This window comes from Somniosus microcephalus, chromosome 2 (assembly GCF_052327205.1).
Source record: "Somniosus microcephalus isolate GS21.2 chromosome 2, FLI_Smic_1.0, whole genome shotgun sequence".
In the NCBI taxonomy this organism is placed as follows: domain Eukaryota; kingdom Metazoa; phylum Chordata; class Chondrichthyes; order Squaliformes; family Somniosidae; genus Somniosus; species Somniosus microcephalus.
The window spans coordinates 195,042,767-195,068,323 of record NC_140988.1 but is presented as its reverse complement, the minus strand read 5'-3'; the positions used below and the strand labels follow the sequence as shown (position 1 = coordinate 195,068,323).

At 45.1% G+C, this 25,557-nt stretch overlaps 1 protein-coding gene across 3 annotated transcripts in view; it reads right to left on the bottom strand.

Moving 5' to 3' along the window:
- Positions 1–25,557, bottom strand: part of pcdh7b (protocadherin 7b) — a 589,810-nt gene that overhangs the window by 474,527 nt on the left and 89,726 nt on the right. The window lies entirely within an intron of this gene.

Genomic DNA, 25,557 nt, shown 5'->3' with positions numbered 1-25,557 from the left:
CGGCCGGCGCGGAGGAGGTGGCAGCAACCAAATATGGCCAGCGGGGTGATAGCGGGGCGCTGCGCACACCGATGACGTCATCGGTAGCGGCGCAGCGCTACAGGCTAACGCCGCCATTAGCGCCCCGCTAAATATCGCGGTAGGTTTGGACAGTGGCGCAAAAGCCCTCTTTGGGCGCAAACTGGTGGCGCAGGCCACTGAATTTCTAGGCCTATGAACCTCTTTAGAATCACATGTACATCTGTCTGAGATTCATCCTTCCTTTTAAATGAGATTTTCATAAATGCCTTGCATTGCTAAATTGTATAGTTCCTCCCTGCATTACAACAGAAATTTGCTGACAATTTAACAGAATAGATACTGTGCGAATCTGAATTTAAAAAATCAATCCCTGAAGCACTCTTGAGCCTGATTTTGTGTGTGGGTGTATGAGTATGCAAATAAAGGGAAAGAATGCAAACCATTTATTCTGGGGGGTCCATTTCCTCTGCATCATTTTTACATCTCCTCAATGGCAGCTGTCAATCGAGCAGCAATAAAATACAAGTGCAGAAACATTTAATCAAATTTAAAACAGTAATCAATGTATTTTGCATTTAATTCAGCTTTAATTTCTTTGAAGTATTTTCCAGTTCAACACCATTTTAACACAAGAGTTTTGCTATGATACGTTGGACCATTCTGACATTTCTCATTTATTATCTTCATGCACTGAAGTGTTGATATGCTCATGTTTGCAGGCTTAGCATCATCTAATTCATTCAGGCAATACTTTGTGCCATATCAGTGCATGTGCTTCTATTGACAAATACAGTAATGGGAGCACAGATGGGTAAGGAAACTACCTATATTTGCGCTGCTTTCAATAGAAATAGAAGATAGTAACAAACCATCCAGCACCGCAGCACTATCAATCCTCCACACGATCAAAAAACATTTTTTTTACAGAATATATACTTCAAACACAAAACTTACTACTTCGCATAAACAATAACAGAGTACAAATTATAAATGCACCATGCGATGCTCTGAAAGGTAATGTGGAGAGAGAGGAGGATGCACAGCAGGCCAGAGCCAGAAAACCAGAAGACATGGGAAGGAATCTAACGCTGAAGAAGATTGCAGAGCTAGGATGAGGTAGGTAGTGGAGGGATTTGTACGTGGGGGTTTGTGGGACATGGAGCAAATATAGTTCAACAAAGCTCAGGATAATGGATGACCAGGACTTAATGTGAGACAAGACGTGGGCAGCGGATTTTTGAACAATTTGGAGTTTATGGAGGGCGGAGGGTAGCAAGGAAGATATCAGAAAATGTAAGTGTAGAGATGACAATGTGTAGATAAGAAGATGGCAATGGAGATGAGGTGGGACAGAAATGAACAATGCTACTGAAGGTGTAAGTAAGCATGTGACAGATAAGATATGGAGCTGGAATTATAGCTCTGGGTCAAAGAAAATAAATGTAAGAAGTCATACAACACCAGGTTATAGTCCAACAGTTTTATTTGAAATCACAAGCTTTCGGAGCGCTGCTCCTTCATCAGGTGAAGTGGAGAGATGCATAAAGACACAGCTTATATAGTCAGAGAATAATGTATGCATAGAGTTTTTGGCAGTGACTGACAATGATAGCTCTAGACTTCCTGATGTAGGAAATTCTGGCTCATCAATGGCTTACTACCAGACGGGGAAGGGGGGTGAGTTCTAACTTCAACAGGGCAATAATCCATTGTAGAACCCATCCAATTTTCATCCCATTAAGAAAAACAGGGTGAAAATTGGATGCATTCTACAATGGGTGGGCAAAACACTCTGCCAGGCTACCACCTAGGCGCTGAATTTGAAAATTACCCCTAGGTAGTTTAACAGCACTGAGGTGGTCTCAGGGGTCAAGAGATATGGTGCTGATATAGAGCTGGATGTCATTAGCATATAGATAGGGAAGTTGACCCCATGTCTGCAGACGATTGGTTGAAATGCAGCTTTGGCGGGACGGAAAATGAATGGTAGCGGATCAGCGGCTCATTGTGCACCCCATCCTCAGTCAATGGATAGGAAAATCTGACAAGCACTATAATGGGTGGGTGATCTGCTACTGCCTTTTTTGTGCCTGCCAAAATTGGAATTTTATACCCAATGTTACCAAGGGGCAGCATGTAGATGAGGAAGAAGAAAGACATCAAGGATGGATCCTGAGGGAACTCTGGAGGTGGATGTGCAGGCGCTGTAGAAAATACCACTTCTTGAGATGCACTGGCTGCATTTGGAGGTAAGAGTGAAACCAACAAAGGGTGGTATCATGGAGGTAGACCACGGAGGATAATGGCAAGACTGACCATCTCAAACTGTGCAGCGAAGTCAAGAAGGACTAGGAGGGATAAATTGCCATAATCGCAGTGAGCATAAATTGCCAATATGTGCTCTTAGTGGACAATTAAAGAACTTTAATTTATATAGTGCCTCTTATGACCTTAGGACACCCAAAGCACTTTACAGCCAATGAAGTACTTTTGAAATGTTGTCACTGTTGTAATGTAGGAAATGTGGCAGCCAATTTTATGCACAGCAAGGTCCCACAAACAGAAATGTGATAATGACCAGATAATCTGTTCTTTTAGTGATGTTGGATGAAGGATAAACATTGGCCAGAACACCGGAAAGAACACCCCTGCTTTTCTTGCAAATAGTGCCATGTGATTTTATGTCTGCCTCAGTTTAACATCTCATCTAAAAGACGGCACCTTCGACAGTGCAGCACTCCCTCAGTTCTGCACTGGACTGTCAGCCTAGACCCTGGAGTGGGGCTTGATTCCACATCTACTGATTCAGAGATGCGAGTTCTACTACTAAGCCACAGCTGACAGTGTAAAGTCATAAGATTACCCCGATTGTCCTAACAGTAATAAACCATCTATAGGAATAAAAGCTCTTTCTGCGTTTTGGTAGGGAGATTCTGGGTCACTAATATGGCTAAATTATATTTTTGAAGCATATTGACTGGAGCACCAATGCGCTGAATTAAATTTTCTGTTTGTCAGCACAATATACTGCTTCACAGCACAGAATAAAAATTTATTATGGAATTTACATGTAATTTATTGCCTGCACATATTCTGTATGTGTGACCTCAAACAGCCCAGTACAAAATCCAAAGGCATCTTTCTGCCCGTAATGTAAAGCAGTTGGTGGGGCGGGGGGGGGGGGAGGAGGGGAGGGATGATAATTTTTTGGAAAGTAGCTTTGTTTTGGGGAATGTGACTTTAAAAAAATACATGGAATGTTATACTCAACTGTTGCATGGTGTATTGTGCAGGATAGTAATTACCATAAAAATGGCATCTGGAGATGAATTGTTTTATGTTCACAGCCTCTAGGCACCAGTTTAATACTGTCCATGGCCCCTCCTTTGGGACACTGCAGCAGATGCGAGAGGAGAGGTCATTCTAGCTATGTCAGAGAAAAATATGCTTGTGGGATAAAATGCAAAACTCATAATTTTTGTCACTTTGCTAACGGAGTGAAAATGTGAAGCACACTGCAAACTGGAAGATCAAAAGAAAAAAAAGTAGGGAGTCTGATACACCATGAGGGAAGGGGTGTCCAACTCATGGAACAGTAAGACATGCACAGATGACAGTTTTGCAATTTCAATCACAGTAAACCCACACTGTGTCAGGCTGTCAGCTGTAAATAAAAAATGGAAAAATATCTTCCACATCAGCAACTTATGACTGAGCAAAGTGACTCCACATGTGGCCCAGTAAATATGATAGTGATGACTTGAGTTGTGGCAGTCCTTTTAATGGAAGCCAGCCTGAGAACCTATCACACTGCTCATAGGCTGAAAAATCCAGTCACCTCTTCAGGGTTAACAATGGGATTAGATTTCACCTTCAAAGCCTGGCTGTAATCTGGTGGAGCAGATGGCCCGCTCATTGTAGAATCTGTCCAATGTTCATCCCAGGAAATAAAGATCAGGCGAGTTCTACAACAGGCAGCCAATCCTCTCCATCTGATTGCTGACCGGGCAGAGAAGGTGAATATTTATCCCAGTGAGTCCAGAGGAGAAAATGTAGATTTGCAGACCTTGTTGGCAAAGGCTATGGTTATTATGAAGGAGTGATTCATGGATAAAAGTTATGCATAAAGTCAAGCAAGTTTCTTTTATAACTCAAGGACTTGGTTCTGACCCAAATTCAAAAGACGTGGCAAGAAATATAAAAATAATCCCAATAGGCTTTTAAAACAGGAAATCATGTGAATTATTGCAGAGTCTAAAGGTTAAGTCCTTTTTTTGCAAAATGTAAGTCTCAGCCGACACAAATGTAGTTTGTTTTCCTATTTTAATACCTCCACTATCAAAATCTGTACATTGTACTCCTATTTTTGTCCACTTTAAAGCAACATGACATTTTTATTTCCCAGACCAGCCGTCCTTGTGGTCTCACTGAGTAAAATTGCCTATTTAGTGCCAATTATTGACGAATTATGGGCAGTTTTGTGTCATGGACCTGTGCCTTCTAGTTGTTGGTTCAGAATGTCTTAAATCATTTTACTTAGGATGCTTACGGCTTGGTGATGAGAAGATGCTTTCATCCCAACAGTCTGAGCTGGTTGTGAACCCAGGACCCAGAGGCAAAAATTCAAATCTACTGCAGAACTTTCCAGCGTCAAGTTACTGTGCAAGAGTATTCCTGTTTTCAGGAAAATTGTATGAACAAAAGTTCATTTGTTGATAATGAAAGGGGAAACATGGTGATGTTGCCACATTTCAGAGCTATTGACCTACTGCCTTTGAAAGCGCAAATCATTCAGGGAGGAGAAAATGGTGAGAAGTAGGAAAAGGAGGCTGATAACGGACTTCACCTCCACTCTGTTATTTTCTGCAAAGGAAAACCTTGAAACCCTGAATTACAATCGATGTGATATTTACATCACCCGGCAACTGGAGTTGATATTATAACTGGAGGAAATTCTATCTTTTACTTTGCAATATAAAATAAAAATTTGAACCAGTATCCTGTTTTTTGATTTTCCTTAATCTGTGAGCAGCGGTGGTAGGAACCTGCTGGCAAGGCTCAGAAAATGATATAGGTCAGTTAACCAACCATGTCATTTTCAGCTTCCCTGTTCATTGCACAACAAAATCAGATGGAAAATGGCCTTATTGCTGCCTCTACCCAGAACATAAGTTCTTTAAATCTTTCCCATTTAATTACAGTTACAATGTAATGTTCCACCCTTATTGAGATGAGAATTCAACCATTCATTGGAATGGTTTACGATATTTTTTTCTTTCCTTTCTTTTTTCATCAATTTGTATATAAATTTCAATAACAAAAAGAACACACCTCACCTTACTGAAACTATCAAAATTACAGGCCAAACTAAATGATGAACAGTAACATTCTGAGGGATTTTTAAAGTAGAAACAGTCACGTAAACAGATTCCACCAAACTGATTACAGCTGCTTTCTGGGACTTCCCAGGGGGCAGTAGGCCTGGGGTAGAGGCGGTATTGCCCGGAATTTTGTAAATGGAGGAAAGGTCCAAGTTGAGGCCTCATCGCCTCCATACAGAGGTTTATAAGCTTTAGTCTTGGCTGGGCTTACAAAACTACAAGGTTTTAGGGCTCTGTTCTTCCACCCTTTTAACATCCATCACCGCGTCTTTGGAAGCTGTAGTAATGGTCCTGTACAACATCACCTCATTCTCCTCTTCAGCAACAGTGAACTCACTCTTGGCAGTGGAATGGGTGAAGTTCAGGGTGGAGATAAAGGGGCAGATAGAAGTACTGTCCCACCGTTACTCCAACTAAAAGAGGAGAATTCCGCCCATCGTCTAGCATTGTTTTGAACTTTGGGATCAGCCAGCTGGACCACAACGGTCCTTTTCGAGCCTGTACATTTCTGTGTTCCTATGAAGCCATTCTAATAAAGAAGGCAATGCAGAAATGTGCAATAGTAACTCTCTACACTCCAGACCCAACCAGTTCTGTTGTTGGCAACTGACAAGTGCCACACTGAAAAACCAATTAAACTTCCCCAGGGATACAGTGGCACAGAAAAGGAAACCATATCTTAGCAATTGCTGTGTCATTTACCATAAGGATACTTAATGCATTTGCATCAAATTCCTCTGTCTGATATTTTAACTGAGGTATGAAAGTGTTTATTGTATACAGGTAAATGGCTCTATTAAAATCATGAATAGAGAAATTTGATATGGATGCTTTAAGTGTTTGTATGAGAATGTATTACTTACTAATTCCTAGATGCATACCCGAAAAATGTTATTTCATTAACATAGAGAGAATATATTATTTTCTCCGCCAATGCTATCCTCCACAGTTGTTTGATTGTGCTTGTAGAAGGCGCAATGTTTGGTGTCACAGATCTGGAACACAGCCCAGAGCTGCAAACAAGGTGGTCAATGAAGTTGCTCATGGAGGTATTTGTGAGAACTTTTGCTGGCAAACCCAATATTCAATGTAACACCTTAAGGTCTAACACAATACTGGTAAGAGGACCATAACTCAAAAGTTCAGTCATGAGATAATCCTTCAATAATTTGGAAATATTTCATCCTCACTGCCATATCAGTGTCTCTGGACAATATACCGTTTCATCTAGTCAAGGCAGGAACTATGCAACCTGCTACAAATGGCAAATGAAACAATGGAATAGCTGATTAGGGCACTTGTTCCAATTCCAACTTAGGATCATTATCCAAAGCTTCAATGCAATTGACAAAGATGTGCAGCTATGTTGTTCTCCATCTCTAACCTCCATATTGTAATGTATTATCGCATAGTTAGGTATGAGCATGCTCAGTTCGCGCTGGCCTAATCAAGCAAGCACATGGACTAGCAACTCATCATGTCTCTATCCTTCATTTCTTCTACCCAAGTATATTATATTTTGGCGAACAAGGATGGGATCCCAAAGCCATTTTTAGGGATCATGGAAGGAAACAGTGTTCAACCTTCGAGTGGACAAGTTTAAGGTGAAATTGTGACACCTAAACTGAATTTTGGCAATGTTTTACCATTAATGCTCATGCAGAATCGTGTGATTCGCCTTTGCATGTATGTATACACAGCAACAGCGGCATTGATTCACACAAGTACACGGGTATGTGCTCAGTCACTGTTCGACGGTACCGGGACAATCATGGCCAAGCCTACGGGATTCATCGGAACCTTTGACATATATGACCAAGCTTGCGAACCATTCAGTTCTTACATTGAGTGGATGGAGATGTTTCTTAGGGCCAATAATATTATTGAGACCGAAGGCGCAGATGAGAATGTTCCAGCTCAAAATAAAATAATTTGTGAATGGAAGAAAGCAATTTTTCTAATGGAGATTGGGCCAGATGTCTATGGAAAATTGACAAACCTACTCACGCTAGAATCACACTGGGTATGATGTGCATATCTGCATCAAGTCCAATGTGAAGCCTGTTTATTCCAAAGCAAGGCCAGTCCCCTATGCGTTGAAAAGTCAGGTGGAGGAAGAGCTAGCGAAGCTAAGAGAGAATGGAGTGCTAATTAAATCTGACAAAAGTGAATGGGTTACCCCAATTGTGGTAGTGCCCAAAGCAGAAAAAACTGTACGCTTGTGTGGTGACTACAAAGTTACTATCAACCAAGCAGTTGATGGGGAGCTGTACCCATTACCTACATCGCAAGATTTGTATGCAGCTCTCCTTGGGTCAAAGGTTTTCTCCAAGCTTGACCTGTTGCATGCTTATGCTCAGCTGAATGTTGACAGAGAGTCAACAGCATCCCACCATCAACACACACAAGGGTAACGTCCGCCCCCAAAATCTTCCAGGCTGTGATGGATAAGATTTTGCAAGGAGTTCCAATTTGCTTATGCAATCAAGATGATTTGCTGATCACAACAAGCAGCAAGGAAGAAAAATCTAGAAGTGTTCAATATAGTGCTTCAAAGGTCGAATGCCCACAATGTCAAAATGAAAAGGAGCAAATGTGCTTTTGTGCAGCCTGAGGTTGTGTACCTTGGTCTGAAAGTTGATGCAAATGGCTTGCAACCAGTGAAGGAAAAGGTTGATGCTGTCATCAATGTTCCAATGCCACAGAACATGTCTCAGTTAAGATCTTTCCTTGGAATGGTCCAGTACTACACACGTTTCTTACCTGAGTTAGCGACCATGTTAGCTCCTTTGCACAAGCTCCTCAAGAAGGATGTCCAGTGGAAGTGGATGAAAGCGCAACATGAAACTTACAATGCTTGTAAGAGAAGTCTCTCTTTTGCACTACAACACAGAGCGCGAGCTTAAGTTAGCATCTGTTGCTTCCAGCTAGTGTGCAAGCTGTCATAAGCCATGTAATGGATGACAGCCAAGAGAAACCAATCGCATTCACATCACGAACCCCCACAAAGAGCCAAAGTAATTACACACAAATTGAAAAGGAAGAACTCGCCATAGTGTTTGGAATCAAGAAATTCTAACAGTTCCTGATCAGCAGAAAGTTTACCCTGAAAAACAATCACACACAACTCCTAGCAATATTGGGGCCCAAATCTGCCATCCCTTCAATGGCCGCATCAAGAATGCAACGTTGGGTAGTGTTTTTTTCACAATATGACTACATGATTGAATATCACACTTCAAAGCAAAACGCAATCACAGGTCCCTTGTCCAGGTTGCCACGAGGGCTCGTGTGTTGGGAGTGAAGGTGCGATTTTCACACTAGGTGCCGTTGACAAAGACTTTCCCATGAATGCAACTGAGATTGCAAATGAGACTCAAGAGGACTCAGTACTGAAAAGATAGTATGAAAACACCTTGAATAGATGGACACAGAATTGAAACCATTCCATAACCATCGTACTGAATTGTCTTGTGAGCAAGGTTGCAGGGAGGATGAGCAACCTGGCCACAGCACCGTGGAACGGGGGGCCATTCAAGAGGGGGGAGTAAATAGAAATGTTGTAGTGGTAGGGGATAGTATTATTAGGGGGATAGATAGAGTTCTCTGCAGCCAAGAGCGAGAGTCCCGTAGGCTGTGTTGCCTACCCGGTGCCAGGGTTAAGGACATCTCCTCTGGGCTGGAAAGAAACTTGCAGTGGGAGGGGGTGGATCCAGTCGTCGTGGTCCATGTTGGTACAAACGACATAGATAGGACGAGGAAGCCGGTTCTGTTAAAGGAGTATGAGCAGCTAGGAGTCAAATTAAAAAACAGAACCTCAAGGGTAATAATCTCTGGATTATTACCTGAGCCACGAGCGAATTTGGCTAGGACAAATAAAATCAGAGAGTTAAATGCGTGGCTCAAAGACTGGTGTGGGAGAAATGGGTTTTGCTTCCTGGGACACTGGCACCAGTACTGGGGCAGGAGGGAGCTGTTCCGTTCGGACGGGCTTCACTTGGCCAGTGCTGGGACTAGGGTCCTGGCGGATCATATAACTAGGGCTGTAGAGAGGGCTTTAAACTAACTAGTGGGGGGGAGGTTCCTAGAGAACAAATAATAAAAATGACAACAGAGAAGGTCATAGACTTAGGTAGCAGTGGGGAAATGAAAAACCAGAGCGTGTCAGGAAGGGGCAGAAGGTATGGAGTAAAAGGTAAAGCAATAAAAAGGGCAAAAGCAGGAACTAAGTGTCAAAAAACACATTTGAAAGTTCTCTATCTGAATGCACGTAGCATTCGTAACAAAATAGATGAGTTAATGGCACAAATAGCTACATATGGGTATGATCTTGTGGCCATTACAGAAACATGGCTGCAGGGTGACAATGCCTGGGAATTAAACATACCAGGTTATTTAACGATCAGGAAGGACAGGCAGGAAGGAAGGGGAGGTGGGGTGGCTATGTTAATAAAGGAAGGAATCACTGTAATACAGAGAAATGATATTGGGTCAAAAGGTCAGGATAATGAAACAGTTTGGGTGGAGATAAGGAATAATAAGGGGAAAAAAACACTAGTGGGCATAGTCTATAGGCCTCCGAACAGTTGCAACTCGGTTGGACGGAGTATCAATCAGGAAATAGTTGAGGCTTGTAATAAGGGAACATCTATAATTATGGGGGATTTTAACTATCATATTAACTGGACAAATCAAATTGGGCAGGGCTGCCTTGAGGATGAGTTCATTGAGTGTATTAGGGATGGGTTTCTTCAGCAGTATGTAACTGAACCGATCAGGGGGCAAGCAACCTTAGATCTGGTCCTGTGTAACGAGACAGGATTAATTAAAAATGTCCTAATAAAGGATCCCCTTGGAATGAGTGACCATAACATGGTTGAATTCCATGTTCAGTTAGAGGGTGAGGAGGTTGTATCTCAAACAAGCGTGCTAAGCTTGAATAAAGGAGACTATGAAGGTATGAGGGCAGAATTGAGCAAAGTGGATTGGGAAAATAGATTAAAGGGTAAGACGATACATGATCACTGGTGTACATTTAAGGAGTTATTTTACAACTTCCAAAAAAAGTATATTCCACTGAGAAGAAAAGGGTGTAAAAGAAAAGACAGCCATCCGTGGCTAAGTAAAGAAATTAAGGATAGTATTCGACTAAAAACAAGGGCATATAAGGTAGCCAAATCTAGTGGGAGGATAGAGGATTGGGAAAACTTTAAAAGACAGCAAAAAATAACAAAAAGATTGATTAGGAAAGGGAAGATAGATTATGAAAGTAAATTAGCAAAAAATATAAAAACAGATAGTAAGAGTTTTTATAGTTATATAAAAAGAAAAAGGGTGGCTAAAGTAAATGTTGGTCCCTTAGAGGATGAGACCGGGAAATTAATGGTGGGAAATATGGAGATGGCAAAAACACTGAATGAATATTTTGTATCAGTCTTTACAGTAGAGGACACCAAGAATATCCCAACACTGGACAAGCAGGGGGCTATAGGGGGGGAGGAGATAAACACGATCAAAATCACTAAGGAAGTGGTACTCGGTAAAATAATGGGACTCAAGGCGGATAAATCGCCGGGACCTGATGGCTTTCATCCAAGGGTCTTGAGGGAAGTGGTGGTAGGGATTGTGGATGCATTGGTAATAATCTTCCAAAACTCCCTGGACTCAGCAAAGGTCCCGGCAGACTGGAAAACTGCTAATGTAACACCCTTATTTAAAAAGGGCAGTAGACAGAAGGCTGGAAACTATAGACCGGTTAGCCTAACATCTGTGGTAGGTAAAATTTTGGAGTCCATTATTAAGGAGACAGTAACAGGACATTTGGATAATCATAGTTTAATAAGACAAAGTCAACATGGTTTTATGAAGGGGAAGTCATGTTTGACAAATTTGCTGGAGTTCTTTGAGGAAGTAACATACAGGGTGGATAAAGGTGAACCAGTGGACGTAGTGTATTTAGACTTCCAAAAGGCATTTGACAAGGTGCCACACAAAAGATTATTGCTTAAGATAAAAAATCACGGGATTGGGGGTAATATTCTGGCATGGATAGAGGATTGGCTATCTAACAGAAGGCAGAGAGTTGGGATAAATGGTTCATTCTCAGACTGGCAATCAGTAACCAGTGGTGTTCCGCAGGGGTCAGTGCTGGGTCCCCAACTCTTTACAATCTATATTAACGATTTGGAGGAGGGGACCGAGTGTAACATATCAAAGTTTGCAGATGATACTAAGATGGGAGGGAAAGTAGTGAGAGAGGACATAAAAAACCTGCAAGGGGACATAGACAGGCTAAGTAAGTGGGCAGAGACTTGGCAGATGGAATACAATACTGGAAAGTGTGAGGTTATGCACTTTGGCAGGAAAAATCGTAGAGCAAGTTATTATCTTAATGGCAAGAAACTGGAAAGTACTGAAGTACAAAGGGATCTGGGGGTCCTGGTGCACGAAACTCAAAAGGTTAGTATGCAGGTGCAGCAAGTGATTAAGAAGGCCAATGGAATGTTGGCTTTCATTGCTAGGGGGATAGAATATAAAAATAGGGAGGTATTGCTTCAGTTGTACAAGGTATTGGTGAGACCGCACCTGGAATACTGCATACAGTTTTGGTGTCCATACTTAAGAAAAGACATACTTGCTCTCGAGTCAGTACAAAGAAGGTTCACTCGGTTAATCCCGGGGATGAGGGGGTGGACATATGAGGAGAGGTTGAGTAGATTGGGACTCTACTCATTGGAGTTCAGAAGAATGAGAGGCGATCTTATTGAAACATATAAGATTGTGAAGGGGTTGGATCAGGTGGATGCGGGGAGGATGTTCCAGATGATGGGTGAAACTAGAACTAGGGGGCATAGTCTTAGAATAAGGGGCTGCTCTTTCAAAACTGAGATGAGGAGGAACTACTTCACTCAGAGGGTGGTAGGTCCATGGAATATGCTGCCCCAAAAAGCTGTAGAAGCTACATCATTACATAAATTTAAAACAGAAATAGACAGTTTCCTAGAAGAAAAGGGAATTAAGGGTTACGGGGAGCGGGCAGGAATTTGGACATGAGTTTAGGTGCGGATCGGTCATGGCCCTGTGGGTAGCGGAGCGGGCCCAGGGGCCGTGTAGCCTGATCCTGCTCCTGTTTCGTGTGTCTAATTCTGTTAGATTCAGGAGATAGTCCTGTCATAGTGGATTGGCAGTTAGGATCAGATCAGCCATGATCTTATTGAATGGCGGAGCAGGCTCGAGGGGCCAATTGGCCTACTCCTGCTCCTATTTCTTATGTTCTAATGTTCTTAAGTGGGGAAACAGAGTGGTTGTACCTACTTCTCTGAGAGATAGACTTCTGGCCGATCTTCATACTAAACATCCAGGGATCTTCAGTATGATACCACTTGCAAGAAGCTTTGTTTACTGGCCTGGATTAAACAGTGATCTTGAATCACTTATCAGCAAATGCAGCATTTGCCAAAATTACAGAAACAAACCACCCAAAACTCCACTACAACCCTGGTCATGGCCAATTAGACCTTTTCAGAGAGTCCATGTAGACCTCTGTGAGAAAGCAAATGATTATTTCCTGGTACTTGTAGATAGTCACTCAAAGTGGATTGAAGTGAAACACATGGGTTCAAATACTACAACTGAACGTACCATAGATGAGTTGAAATCTATCTTTGCATGTCATGGCTTACCTGAAGAGCTTGTTTCTGAAAATGGCCCTAGTTCCGTTCTGTTCCATTCCAAGAATTCAAGGAATGGAACAGTATCAAACACCCTCTCGTTCCACCATATCATCCAGCTTCAAACGGAGCAGCCAAAAGGTCAGTCAGAATAGTGAAAGAAGCTCTCAAAAAACAAGTGTTGCATGATTGTTTGGGACTCAGCATAAAGCAACATTTGGCAAATTTCTTGCTGAAGTACAGAACTACTCCGCACAACAACTGGATAGACCGCAGCAGAACTCTTGATGAAGAGATTGAGAACACAACTGAGTCTTGTTCAACCAAATTTGGCCTCAAGAGTTCAACAGAAACAGTTGAGTCAGAAACGTTATTATGACACCAATCAGAAAGAAAACAGTTTCAAACAAAACAAGTGTGTTCGTGTTCTCAGTCCCCCTGGCAAGTCGAGTTCACACAAGGAACCACAGTAGGGGTTGATGGAACCAAGAGATATTTGGTTGAAATTGGTGACAAAATCGGAAGTATTCATGTAGGTCAAATGATCTCTGCTAGAGATGAACCAAGACATGATCATGACCCATTTGATCATGAACACAAACATGAGTTTGACTCAGTTCTGACTTCAGTAACTGAACTACCAGGTTCAAACAAGTCTGAGGTAGAAACAGGATCATTTTTGAATTCAGAACCAAAACAAAACAGCCCAAAAATTGGTTCAACACCAAAACCTTCTGTAAAGAAATCAAGAAGGCTCCACAAACCTGTTATTAAATTGGATTTGTAGTTCATTTAAAAGAAAAAAAGCCAGGATTTTTTGTTATATGTGTTACATGTAAAGCTGGGAAAGGTGGGACCATAGTTTTGTTGAATTTGAGAAGGGAATACATTCATTATTTTTTAAGGGGGAAAGCAGTGTAATGTATTATCACATGGTATGGTATGAGCATGCTCAGTTCGCTTTGGCCTAATAAAGCAAGCACATGGACTAGCAACTCTGTGTCTCTGTCCTCCATTTGCTCTACCCAAGTATATTATATCTATCCCCTCTAATGTTTTGGAATGTGTCACCAACATCCAACACAATAACCCTCTCTCTTGTTTGATTTTCTTTAACCAGGCTTTGATTGAGACCACGTTCGTCAAAATCTCCAATGACATTCTGTGTGACTGTGCTGCGTTATCCATCCTCATCCTCCTTGACCTCTCTGCGGACTTTGACATGCTCATACAATCGTATACCAGCTCTCCACTGTCACCTCCATGATTCCACGCTTAAGATTCCATTTCTATCTGTCCCAATGCTGTCAGCACATCCCCTGTAATGGCTTCTCCTCGTGTACTCACATTATTAAATCCGTGTGTTAATGGAGACACGGAATGCAGGAGTTGGTTTAACAAGTCTTTACTGAATGGAGACACTCTGGAAACTGAAACTACAGAAGGCTGCTAGCGCCTTTTATACAGGGGTGGTCACAGCCGGTACTGCAGTCTGAGACCAGTTATTCCCTTAAAGGGACATACACAACAATTCCTCCCCTTTTAGATAAACAGTACATAACATTCATTTAACAACTAAATGATAACTAATTACAATTACAATTACGGTTGCTAGATACATTGGTTGAGGTTAAGCAATTATAAGTTCAGTCTTTGAGGAGGCTTCCTGATTCTGTCTGGATAACGCCTCTTTGGGATATCAGGTTCTTCTGGTAAAGTTGAGTCGGGATCAATGTCGTTGTTTGGTTCATCTGCTTCCAATATCACCGATTCTGCGGTAGATGCAATTGGTGCGTCGGTTTCATCGCCAGGTGTATCAGATCGTGGTGTGGAGTTGACGTTTTCCAGTGACTCTAGAATCTGGTCAGCATGGCGTCTTACAATGCTCTCTCCAACGTCCACGGTATACATGAGATGTCCTTGCCATGTACAGATCGTTCCTGGCTGCCATTTCTCTGTGCGGTAGTACCGGGCCAAAACTGGTTGACCTATCTTAAAACTCCTGGTCGGCCTTTCATTCATATTCTGAAACTGCCTGTTCTCCACATCTCTTCTGACGTTCGGCTTAACCAAATCCAAGCGGCATCGTAGTCTTCGATTGAAGAACATCATGGCAGGAGTTTGGTTGGTAACCGCATGTGTCGCATTCTGGTAGGCAAACAAGAAGTTGTCCACCTTGTGTTGTAGGGGTATATCTTCATTACACATTGCCTTGATAGCCTTCTTGAATGTTTGAACAAACCTCTCGGCCAATCCATTAGTGGCTGGATGATATGGGGCGGATCTGTAATGCTTAACACCATTGTTCTTTAAGAACCTCCGGAACTCTTCAGACACAAACTGTGGTCCATTGTCAGAGCAAATCTGTTCAGGCAGCCCATTCCTGGTGAATATGGTTCGTAAGACTGTGATAGTTTTTTCTGTGGTGGTTGAGGACATTTTTATTACCTCTGGCCACTTTGAATGTGCATCCACTGCAATTAAAAACATCGAGTCCATGAAGGGAACAGCAAAATCAATGTGCACCCTTTGCCATGGAGATGAGGGCCACTCCCATGGATGTAAAGGGGCTTGTGGTGGGGCGTTTTGGACCTTCTGGCATCCTGTACAGCTCTTGGTCATCTCTTCGATTTCTCTATCGATTCCTGGCCACCACACAAACGCTCTAGCTAAGTTCTTCATTTTCACCCCTCCCAGATGACCCTCATGAAGCTCATTGAGCACTCTAGCCTTCAATTTGGGTGGAATCACCACTCTGGATCCACACATCAAGGTCCCTCTGCACACTGACAGCTGTTCTCTTCTCGGCGAGAATGCTGGCAGCAGTGGTTCGCCATGTGCTGGCCATCCCTTCACCGTTAAATCATAGACCCGGGATAGTGTCGGGTCATTTCGTGTTTCCTTTTCTATGTTTGCATTCGTCACAGGGAGACATTCGACTATGGTCGAGTGGAATATCTCCATTGGATCCAATGCAAGTTCTTCTTCCACCATCGGCAACGGTAGGCACGACAATCCATCAGCATTCCCATGCTGTTTAGTTCCTTTGTACTTGATGTCATATTGGTGTGCCCCTAGGAAAAGGGACCACCTCTGTAGCCGTTGTGCTGTCATTATCGGGACGCCCTTCTGAGGGTTGAAAATGGAGACAAGAGGTTGATCAGTAATTAGAGTAAATTTTTGACCGTGCAGGTAGTGATTGAACTTCTTCACCCCCCACACTAGGCTGAGGGCCTCTCTGTCAATCTGGGCGTAGTTACGCTCGGCTGAAGTTAACGAGCGTGACGCAAAAGCTATCGGCCTCTCTAAACCATCAAGGAATTTATGTGACAGTACTGCCCCAATGCCGTAGGGAGGCGCATCACACGCCAGTCTTATCGGTAGTGATGGGTTGTAGTGAGCCAATACTTCTCTTGAAGTGATTAAGTCCTTACTCTTCTGAAAGGCCCGCTTACAGCCATTGCTCCATTTCCATGCTACTCCCGTTCATAGTAGGGCGTTCAGTGGGTGCAGAATTGTGGACAAATTCGGTAAAAACTTATGGTGGTAATTCACCAAGCCGAGGAATGACCTCAGTTGCGACACATTTTCAGGCGCTGGGGCCTTAACAACCGCTTCAATTTTGTCAGGGGACTTATGTAACCCCTCTTCATCAATCACGTGGCCACAATACGGTATCTGTTTCTTAAAAAACTCGCACTTGGGGTGGTTGGCTCGTAGCCCATGTTCACGTAGTCTAGTGAGCACCTGTTCTAGGTTGTTAAGGTGTTCACTGTCATCTTCACCTGTCACTAGGATGTCGTCCAAGTAACACTGAGTCCCCGGAATCCCTTGCAGGACTTGTTCCATCGCTCTTTGCCATATCGCCGGAGCCGATGCTACTCCGAATACCAATCGATGATATTGGTAAAGACCTTTGTGAGTGTTTATCGTGAGATACTTCCTAGAGGATTCTTCAAACTCCATCTGTAAGTATGCTTGTGCTAGGTCAATTTTTGTAAAACGCTTCCCTCCAGATAGTGAGGCAAAGATGTCTTCTATCCTTGGAAGAGGATATTGTACTGTGTGAAGGACTGGGTTCACCGTCACCTTGAAGTCCCCACAGATGCGAATCTTCCTTGGCTCCTCAGACTTATTGTTTAATGTTTTCTTCATGACAGGAACGATGGGTGTCGCCCACTCGCTCCAGTCTACCTTAGACAATACGCCTGTATTCTCCAGATTCTCCAGCTCTGCCTCGACGGCTGGGCGAATTGCATATGGTACCGGTCTTGCTTTGAAATCCTTGGGAATTGCATTCTCTTCTATTTTTATCGAGGCGGTTACGCCTTTAAGAGTGCCCAGTTCTTGTTGAAATACCTCTTTGGCGTCAGCTAAGATTGTTGACAATCGTCCAGGAGTGACGTCATCATCCTTTTTACCAGCCACCGTCAGTGCCTGAATGGAGTGCCAGTCTAAACTTATCTTTCTGATCCATTCACGTCCCAATAACGGTGGTCCACCATCTTGCAGAATGTAGAGATACAATTTCCGTATTTTCTTGCCGTTGTATTCGACAGGCACCCTTATTTTTCCTCTGGGGTATACTTTTTGCCCCGTATACGTCCTCAAGACAATGGATGTCTCTCTCAAGGGTATGTGTGAGAATAGCCGCTCATAGTCTCGTCGATTCATGACGGTTCAAGCTGATCCTGTATCCAATTCCATTTTGACTTGGGACCCTGCTATCGTGAGGGTGACCCAAATGGTTCGGTGATCCTCTTTTGCGATTACGTTGTGAAGTTTGAGACAGCTTAGTCTCTTGTTCCCGGATTCACTATCGCTCATCTGGTCTTCGGAACTACTGTCCATCATCTTTTGTACTTTCCTGTACGGTTCCTTAGTAGCCTTTTTGTTGTCGTTGGTCTTCTTCCCAGACCTGCAAACTCATGCAATGTGTCCCATCTTTCCGCATTCCCTGCATTTTTTGTCCTTGATCAACAGTCCTTCTGGTCATGGTTTGTTCTGCCGCAGCGATAACATTTTGCAAATTCCCGTGTCATTTCGTGGGTGCCGTATTCCTGTGGCTTTTGCTGTATTTCCACAGCTCCCCTTGCTGCTGCTTCGTACGATTCTGCCACGCTGAAAGCCTTATCTAGCGTCAGCTCTTTCTCCGAGAGTAACCTCTTCTGGGTTCCTTCACTCAGGAGTCCACAGACAAATTTGTCCCGTAAGGTATCTGCCAGTCCTGCTCCGAACTGGCAGTGCTTTGATAGTTTGCGTAGTTCCGTAAGGTAATCAGCATTGCTCTCATTTTTATGCTGATTTCTCCTGTGGAATTTAAATCTTTCTGTTATCAGCAGCGGTGTAGGATTTAAGTGTTCCTGTAGGATAGCAACAATTTCGTTAAAACTCTTCGCCTTCGGTTTGGCTGGAGTAATCAGGTCCCGCAATAGGCCGTATGTTCTTGCGCCCATTAAATTTAGCAATACCGATGCCTTTTTCTCCTCGGCTATTTCGTTTGCCTCGCAATATACCTCGACTCTTTCCACATATGTGGTCCAGTCTTCTATTGCATTATCGAAGGCAGTGATATCGCCAGTCTTTGGCATCTTGAAAATCTAAGATGGCGTCTCCCGCACTTTTCCTTCTTCCCCGCCGAGTTAAGATGGCGCCTCCCGCGCTTTCCCGCCGCTGCTGTCAACGCCGCTGTCCGCGGTATTTTTATTTTTAACCATTCCCGTCTTGGAGCGGACCCTCTGGGACACTTCCCTCCCTCTTCTTAGGTCCGAGCGCTGCCCGGCTGCGAAGCACCAGCCGCGCCCTGTGTGCTCCACCCTCTCTCTCTCCCTTTGCTTCCCGACTCGCTGCCTGGCCTCGTTGCAGAGCCACCCGATCGAGCTCTAGCCCGCCGCAGCCCAGGAAGGATCAGTGCACTACCTTCCACCAGCCCGATTAGCTGGGAAACCACAGACTGGGGAACCAAGCCTGGCTCTTGACAGTCTCTCCTGCAAGTTTTCAATCCGATGATTTGGAGGGCGGTTGCCCATGGTCGGCGCCCGTTTCTCGAGTTTCTTTGGATTATATTCTTTTTTCTTTCTTCTGGCTTCGACCTTCAATAACGTCATCTGAGGTGCTGCTGAGTTGCAGGTAAGTTCGTTTCTTACTCGTCGCCAGTATTAAATCCGTGTGTTAATGGAGACACGGAATGCAGGAGTTGGTTTAACAAGTCTTTACTGAATGGAGACACTCTGAAAACTGAAACTACAGAAGGCTGCTAGCGCCTTTTATACAGGGGTGGTCACTGCCGGTACTGCAGTCTGAGACCAGTTATTCCCTTAAAGGGACATACACAACACACATGGTCACTTCTTTTGTGCCCCAAAGATCTATCTTGGCGTCCTCCTATTGCTCTTTCTCTCTCTAGACCCCTTTGTCTTGTTACATCACTCTTCACCTTCAAAATCCTCCTTAAAGTCTCCTCATCAATAGTGCCTTCAATTACCTCTCCTACTTCCCCTCCCAGATCTGCTCAGGTTCGACTGTCTACTGTGAAGCACCTTGTGATGGTTTGCTTGGTAACTGCACTATATAAATGTAAGTTTTTGTTGCTGTTCCGGCCATAAAATGTTGCCAGTTGTCTCGATATTCATAAAAGTGAGCATTGGTGGGCATGTGCTCAATATTATAATACTGGAGGAAAGGGAGCTACTTTCCAACACTTTGAAGAGCAGAGAACTTCCTGATATCTGATTCATCCCAATCACCACAATTTCCATGTAACGGATTTACTCTTCCAGCTGCCTCCGGCAAGACAAAATCTCTTTTTTGTTGGAAGCAGAGGCCAAAATATTATAACACAGAAATGCCTTGGCATGTTCCCAAAGCAGAATTGCTAAGGTCTCAGTGCTGAACTGTGTTGAGCTCGAGATATTAAAACAAACATTTCTGAAGCTGGGTGAGGAACTGCAAGTCCCCAAGGAGTGACACATTCATATACCATCTGTTCAGCCTCCAAGGGAGTCCAGGAAGCAACAAATTATAACAAAGTAAGTGTCACACATTAGCATCAGCTCTTCCCTGTAATCCTTTGTGTAGAGCCATTCATAGCTACATGAAACGTCCACTGAGAGGGTATTAATATATCCAGATATTTCTTTTCCACTGCTGATAGGATAGTTCATTTTTAGACAGGCATATTTGCTGTCAAGAAAAATAATGAAAAGTCTGCTAATGACCTCTGGGTGGAGTGTCCATTGTTAACAACACTGTTGCCAATGCCTCTAAAATTTCTAGAAATGCTTAGGGTTGTGGAAAGGTGGATCGGAACTTCTGGCATCCCACAGGCTAATTTACATATCTTAGGATGGTACCAGTGTCATTTCCACTGCAGGACTGAAGAATGGTCTTCAAAGAAATCACTGACGCTGACTTTCCTCATCAGCTGATTAAGACAATCAAATTGATCACTATGCTCCACTCCACCCCACTCCCCCACCCACCCCACATGACCCTGGCAACCTTGAGCAGCAGGGACTTACAGGTGTCATTGATGTCCAACAGGTATAAATAATGTAGGGTTCTCAAAATTCCCACATTCCCCAAAAGTTAAGGAAAAAGGGACCCTGTATGGACAAGTTATTAAAAAGGGTACCCAAAATGGCTTCTGCAACCTCGTGACCAAAAGTACAGGATTTTAAAAGCAAGGCCCTGCAAAAAGGCAGGCACTTTTCAAAACCTGAAACGAAACCTGAAATGCATGAATCTGTGAAAGACTTTGTGAAGCCAGACAGCTAGGTAAACACAGAATATGCATTCCTTCACCTTGGAACAGATCAAGTCAGAATGGGTCTAATCGAGGCCATTAAGTTTTTGCATACAGAATCGGTAACAGCTCACAGTAGCCATCAAGCCAGGATAAGGAAAATTAAATTTCATAAACAACAAACAGCCAGGGCATCGGAGCCATTAAAACCAGGAGACAACCACCCAAAAGTCGTTAAAGTAAATGGCTGTAATCATTTTGGACGAGCCCGCCAAAAGTTAGACAAAGGACTGACCTGATTTGGCACGCAGATAAGGATTGAAGAACCGGGTATAATTGTAGGCCCATCGATAGTGATCGCTCTCTTATCTCTTGGCCCTTGCCTCCTGCCTCTCGTTCTCACTTTGTGCCTCATGGCGGGCTCTCTTCTCGCTCCCCGCGCCGCTCAACATCAAGGACGCCCATTACTACATCGAGGGCCAAACGCGGGAGGAGAACGAGACCCGAATCGTAAACACACAGGACACACGGGGCCACGAACAGACGAGACAAGACTAAGAATACGGTAAACCGGTAAAGGCAGAGAAGGGCAGCGGGAAGACGCGTTGGGGGACAAACGGCCTAGTTATAAGCTGGCGTTTGATGCATGGACAGTGAAATCAAGACAAATGGCCTAGTTATAAGCTGTCATTTGTTGAATAAACTGGCGTTCGAAGCATGGGTAGAAAAATCAGTTTGACAGTATAAACCGCCAACCGAGCCCCAACCGTTATAAAGCCCGTCAGCGACCGAACCGCCCGAGGAAGAAGACCCATCGCGACTCGATGAAGACATTAACTGAGGAAAAGGAGGGTGATACGCATAATTTCAATTTCAATTTCAATTTTTTTATTTGTCACATAACCAAATGCAAGAAGTGAAATCCAGTCAGTGAAATGCTTTTTTCTTAACGAGCCGAGCGCACCAAGCAGCAAAGGACACTTAGCTGCTGGTACGCACGGAGCCCGCAAGGATGGCAGCCATCTTCATCAGCGCCATCACAATCGGGTCCGCTCTCGCCTCGCTCCGCCTTTCCCGCACTTCTGCCTGACAGTCTTCAGCCGCCGTGGTACGGACGCCATCTACTGGGCCGACAGCGACTCTTTAATGTCCTCTCCATGGCGCTGGTGACTCTAATAGCCTGCGTGTCTCCTCCACACACCTGGCCTGCACATTACCCCTGGCTGTCCCACTTGGCGTCCTGGTAACCGGGTTCCTCTCCAGCTCTCGCTCCTTCAAATTGCTCTCGCCAGCTCTCGCTCCTTCAAACTGTCCTCTCCAGCTCTCGCTCCTTCAAACTGTCCTCTCCAGCTCTCGCTCCTTCAAACTGTCCTCTCCAGCTCTCGCTCCTTCAAACTGCTCTCTCCAGCTCTCGCTCCTTCAAACTGCTCTCTCCAGCTCTCGCTCCTTCTAACTGTCCTCTCCAGCTCTCGCTCCTAAAAACTGTCCTCTCCAGCTCTTGCTCCTTCAAACTGTCCTCTCCAGCTCTCACTCCATCAAACTGTCCTCTCCAGCTCTCGCTCCTAAAAACTGTCCTCTCCAGCTCTCGCTCCTTCAAACTGCTCTTGCCAGCTCTCGCTCCTTCAAACTGTCCTCTCCAGCTCTCGCTCCTTCAAACTGTCCTCTCCAGCTCTCGCTCCTACAAACTGCTCTCTCCGGCTCTCGCTCCTTCAAACTGTCGTCTCCAGCTCTCGCTCCTTCAAACTGTCCTCTCCAGCTCTCGCTCCTTCAAACTGTCCTCTCCAGCTCTCGCTCCTTCAAACTGTCCTCTCCAGCTCTCGCTCCTTCAAACTGTCCTCTCCAGCTCTCGCTCCTTCAAACTGCTCTCTCCAGCTCTCACTCCTTCAAAATGTCCTCTCCAGCTCTCGCTCCTTCAAACTGTCCTCTCCAGCTCTCGCTCCTAAAAACTGTCCTCTCCAGCTCTCGCTCCTTCAAACTGCTCTCTCCAGCTCTAGCTCCTTCAAACTGTCCTCTCCATCTCTCGCTCCTAAGAACTGTCCTCTCCAGCTCTCGCTCCTTCAAACTGTCCTCTCCAGCTCTCGCTCCTTCAAACTGTCCTCTCCAGCTCTCGCTCCTTCAAACTGTCCTCTCCAGCTCTCGCTCCTTCAAACTGTACTCTCCAGCTCTCGCTCCTAAAAACTGTCCTCTCCAGCTCTCGCTCCCTCAAACTGTCCTCTCCAGCTCTTGCTCCTTCAAACTGCTCTCTCCAGCTCTTGCTCCTTCAAACTGCTCTCTCCAGCTCTCGCTCCTTCAAACTGTCCTCTCCAGCTCTCGCTCCTTCAAACTGCTCTCTCCAGCTCTCGCTCCTTCAAACTGTCCTCTCTAGCTCTCGCTCCTTCAAACTGTCCTCTCCAGCTCTCGCTCCTTCAAACTGCTCTCTCCAGCTCTCGCTCCTTCAAACTGCGCTCTCCAGCTCTCGCTCCTTCAAACTGCTCTCTCCAGCTCTCGCTCCTTCAAACTGTCCTCTCCAGCTCTCGCTCCTTCAAACTGTCCTTTCCAGCTCTCGCTCCTAAAAACTGTCCTCTCCAGCTCTCGCTCCTTCAAACTGCTCTCTCCAGCTCTCGCTCCTTCAAACTGTCCTCTCCAGCTCTCGCTCCTTCAAACTGCTCTCTGCAGCTCTCGCTCCTTCAAACTGCTCTCTCCAGCTCTCGCTCCTTCAAACTGTCCTCTCCAGCTCTCGCTCCTTCAAACTGTCCTCTCCAGCTCTCGCTCCTTCAAACTGTCCTCTCCAGCTCTCGCTCCTGCAAACTGCTCTCTCCAGCTCTCGCTCCTTCAAACTGTACTCTCCAGCTCTCGCTCCTAAAAACTGTCCTCTGCAGCTCTCGCTCCTTCAAACTGCTCTCTCCAGCTCTCGCTCCTTCAAACTGTCCTCTCCAGCTCTCGCTCCTTCAAACTGCTCTCTCCGGCTCTCGCTCCTTCAAACTGTCCTCTCCGGCTCTCGCTCCTTCAAACTGTCCTCTCCAGCTCTCGCTCCTTCAAACGGCTCTCTCCTGCTCTCGCTCCTTCAAACTGTCCTCTGCAGCTCTCGCTCCTTCAAACTGTCCTCTCTCCAGCTCTCGCTCCTTCAAACTGTCCTCTCCAGCTCTCGCTCCTTCAAACTGCTCTCTCCAGCTCTCGCTCCTTCAAACTGCTCTCTCCAGCTCTCGCTCCTTCAAACTGTCCTCTCCAGCTCTCGCTCCTTCAAACTGCTCTCTGCAGCTGTCGCTCCTTCAAACTGTCCTCTCCAGCTCTCGCTCCTTCAAACTGTCCTCTCCAGCTCTCGCTCCTTCAAACTGTCCTCCAGCTCTCGCTCCTTCAAACTGTCCTCTCCAGCTCTCGCTCCTTCAAACTGTCCTCCCCAGCTCTCGCTCCTTCAAACTGTCCTTTCCAGCTCTCGCTCCTAAAAACTGTCCTCTCCAGCTCTCGCTCCTTCAAACTGTCCTCTCCAGCTCTCGCTCCTTCAAACTGCTCTCTCCAGCTCTCGCTCCTAAAAACTGTCCTCTCCAGCTCTCGCTCCTTCAAACTGTCCTCTCCAGCTCTCGCTCCTTCAAACTGTCCTTTCCAGCTCTCGCACCTAAAAACTGTCCTCTCCAGCTCTCGCTCCTTCAAACTGTCCTCTCCAGCTCTCGCTCCTTCAAACTGTCCTCTCCAGCTTTCGCTCCTTCAAACTGTCCTCTCCAGCTCTCGCTCCTTCAAACTGTCCTCTCCAGCTCTCACTCCTTCAAACTGCTCTCTCCAGCTCTCGCTCCTTCAAACTGTCCTCTCCAGCTCTCGCTCCTTCAAACTGTCCTCTCCAGCTCTCGCTCCTTCAAACTGTCCTCTCCAGCTCTTGCTCCTTCAAACTGTCCTCTCCAGCTCTCGCTCCTTCAAACTGTCCTCTCCGGCTCTCGCTCCTTCAAACTGTCCTCTCCAGCTCTCGCTCCTTCAAACTGTCCTCTCCAGCTCTCGCTCCTTCAAACTGTCCTCTCCAGCTCTCGCTCCTTCAAACTGTCCTCTCCAGCTCTTGCTCCTTCAAACTGTCCTCTCCAGCTCTCGCTCCTTCAAACTGTCCTCTCCGGCTCTCGCTCCTTCAAACTGTCCTCTCCAGCTCTCGCTCCTAAAAACTGTCCGCTCCAGCTCTCGCTCCTTCAAACTGCTCTCTCCAGCTCTCGGTCCTAAAAAATGTCCTCTCTAGCTCTCGCTCCTAAAAACTGTCCTCTCCAGCTCTCGCTCCTTCAAACTGTCCTCTCCAGCTCTCGCTCCTTCAAACTGTCCTCTCCAGCTCTCGCTCCTTCAAACTGTCCTCTCCAGCTCTCGCTCCTTCAAACTGTCCTCTCCAGCTCTCGCTCCTAAAAACTGTCCTCTCCGGCTCTCGCTCCTTCAAACTGCTCTCTCCAGCTCTCGCTCCTTCAAACTGTCCTCTCCAGCTCTCGCTCCTTCAAACTGTCCTCTCCAGCTCTCGCTCCTTCAAACTGCTCTCTCCAGCTCTCGCTCCTTCAAACTGCTCTCTCCAGCTCTCGCTCCTTCAAACTGCTCTCTCCGGCTCTCGCTTCTTCAAACTGTCCTCTCCTGCTCTCGCTCCTTCAAACTGTCCTCTCTAGCTCTCGCTCCTTCAAACTGTCCTCTCCAGCTCTCGCTCCTAAAAACTGTCCTCTCCGGCTCTCGCTCCTTCAAACTGCTCTCTCCAGCTCTCGCTCCTTCAAACTGTCCTCTCCGGCTCTCGCTCCTTCAAACTATCCTCTCC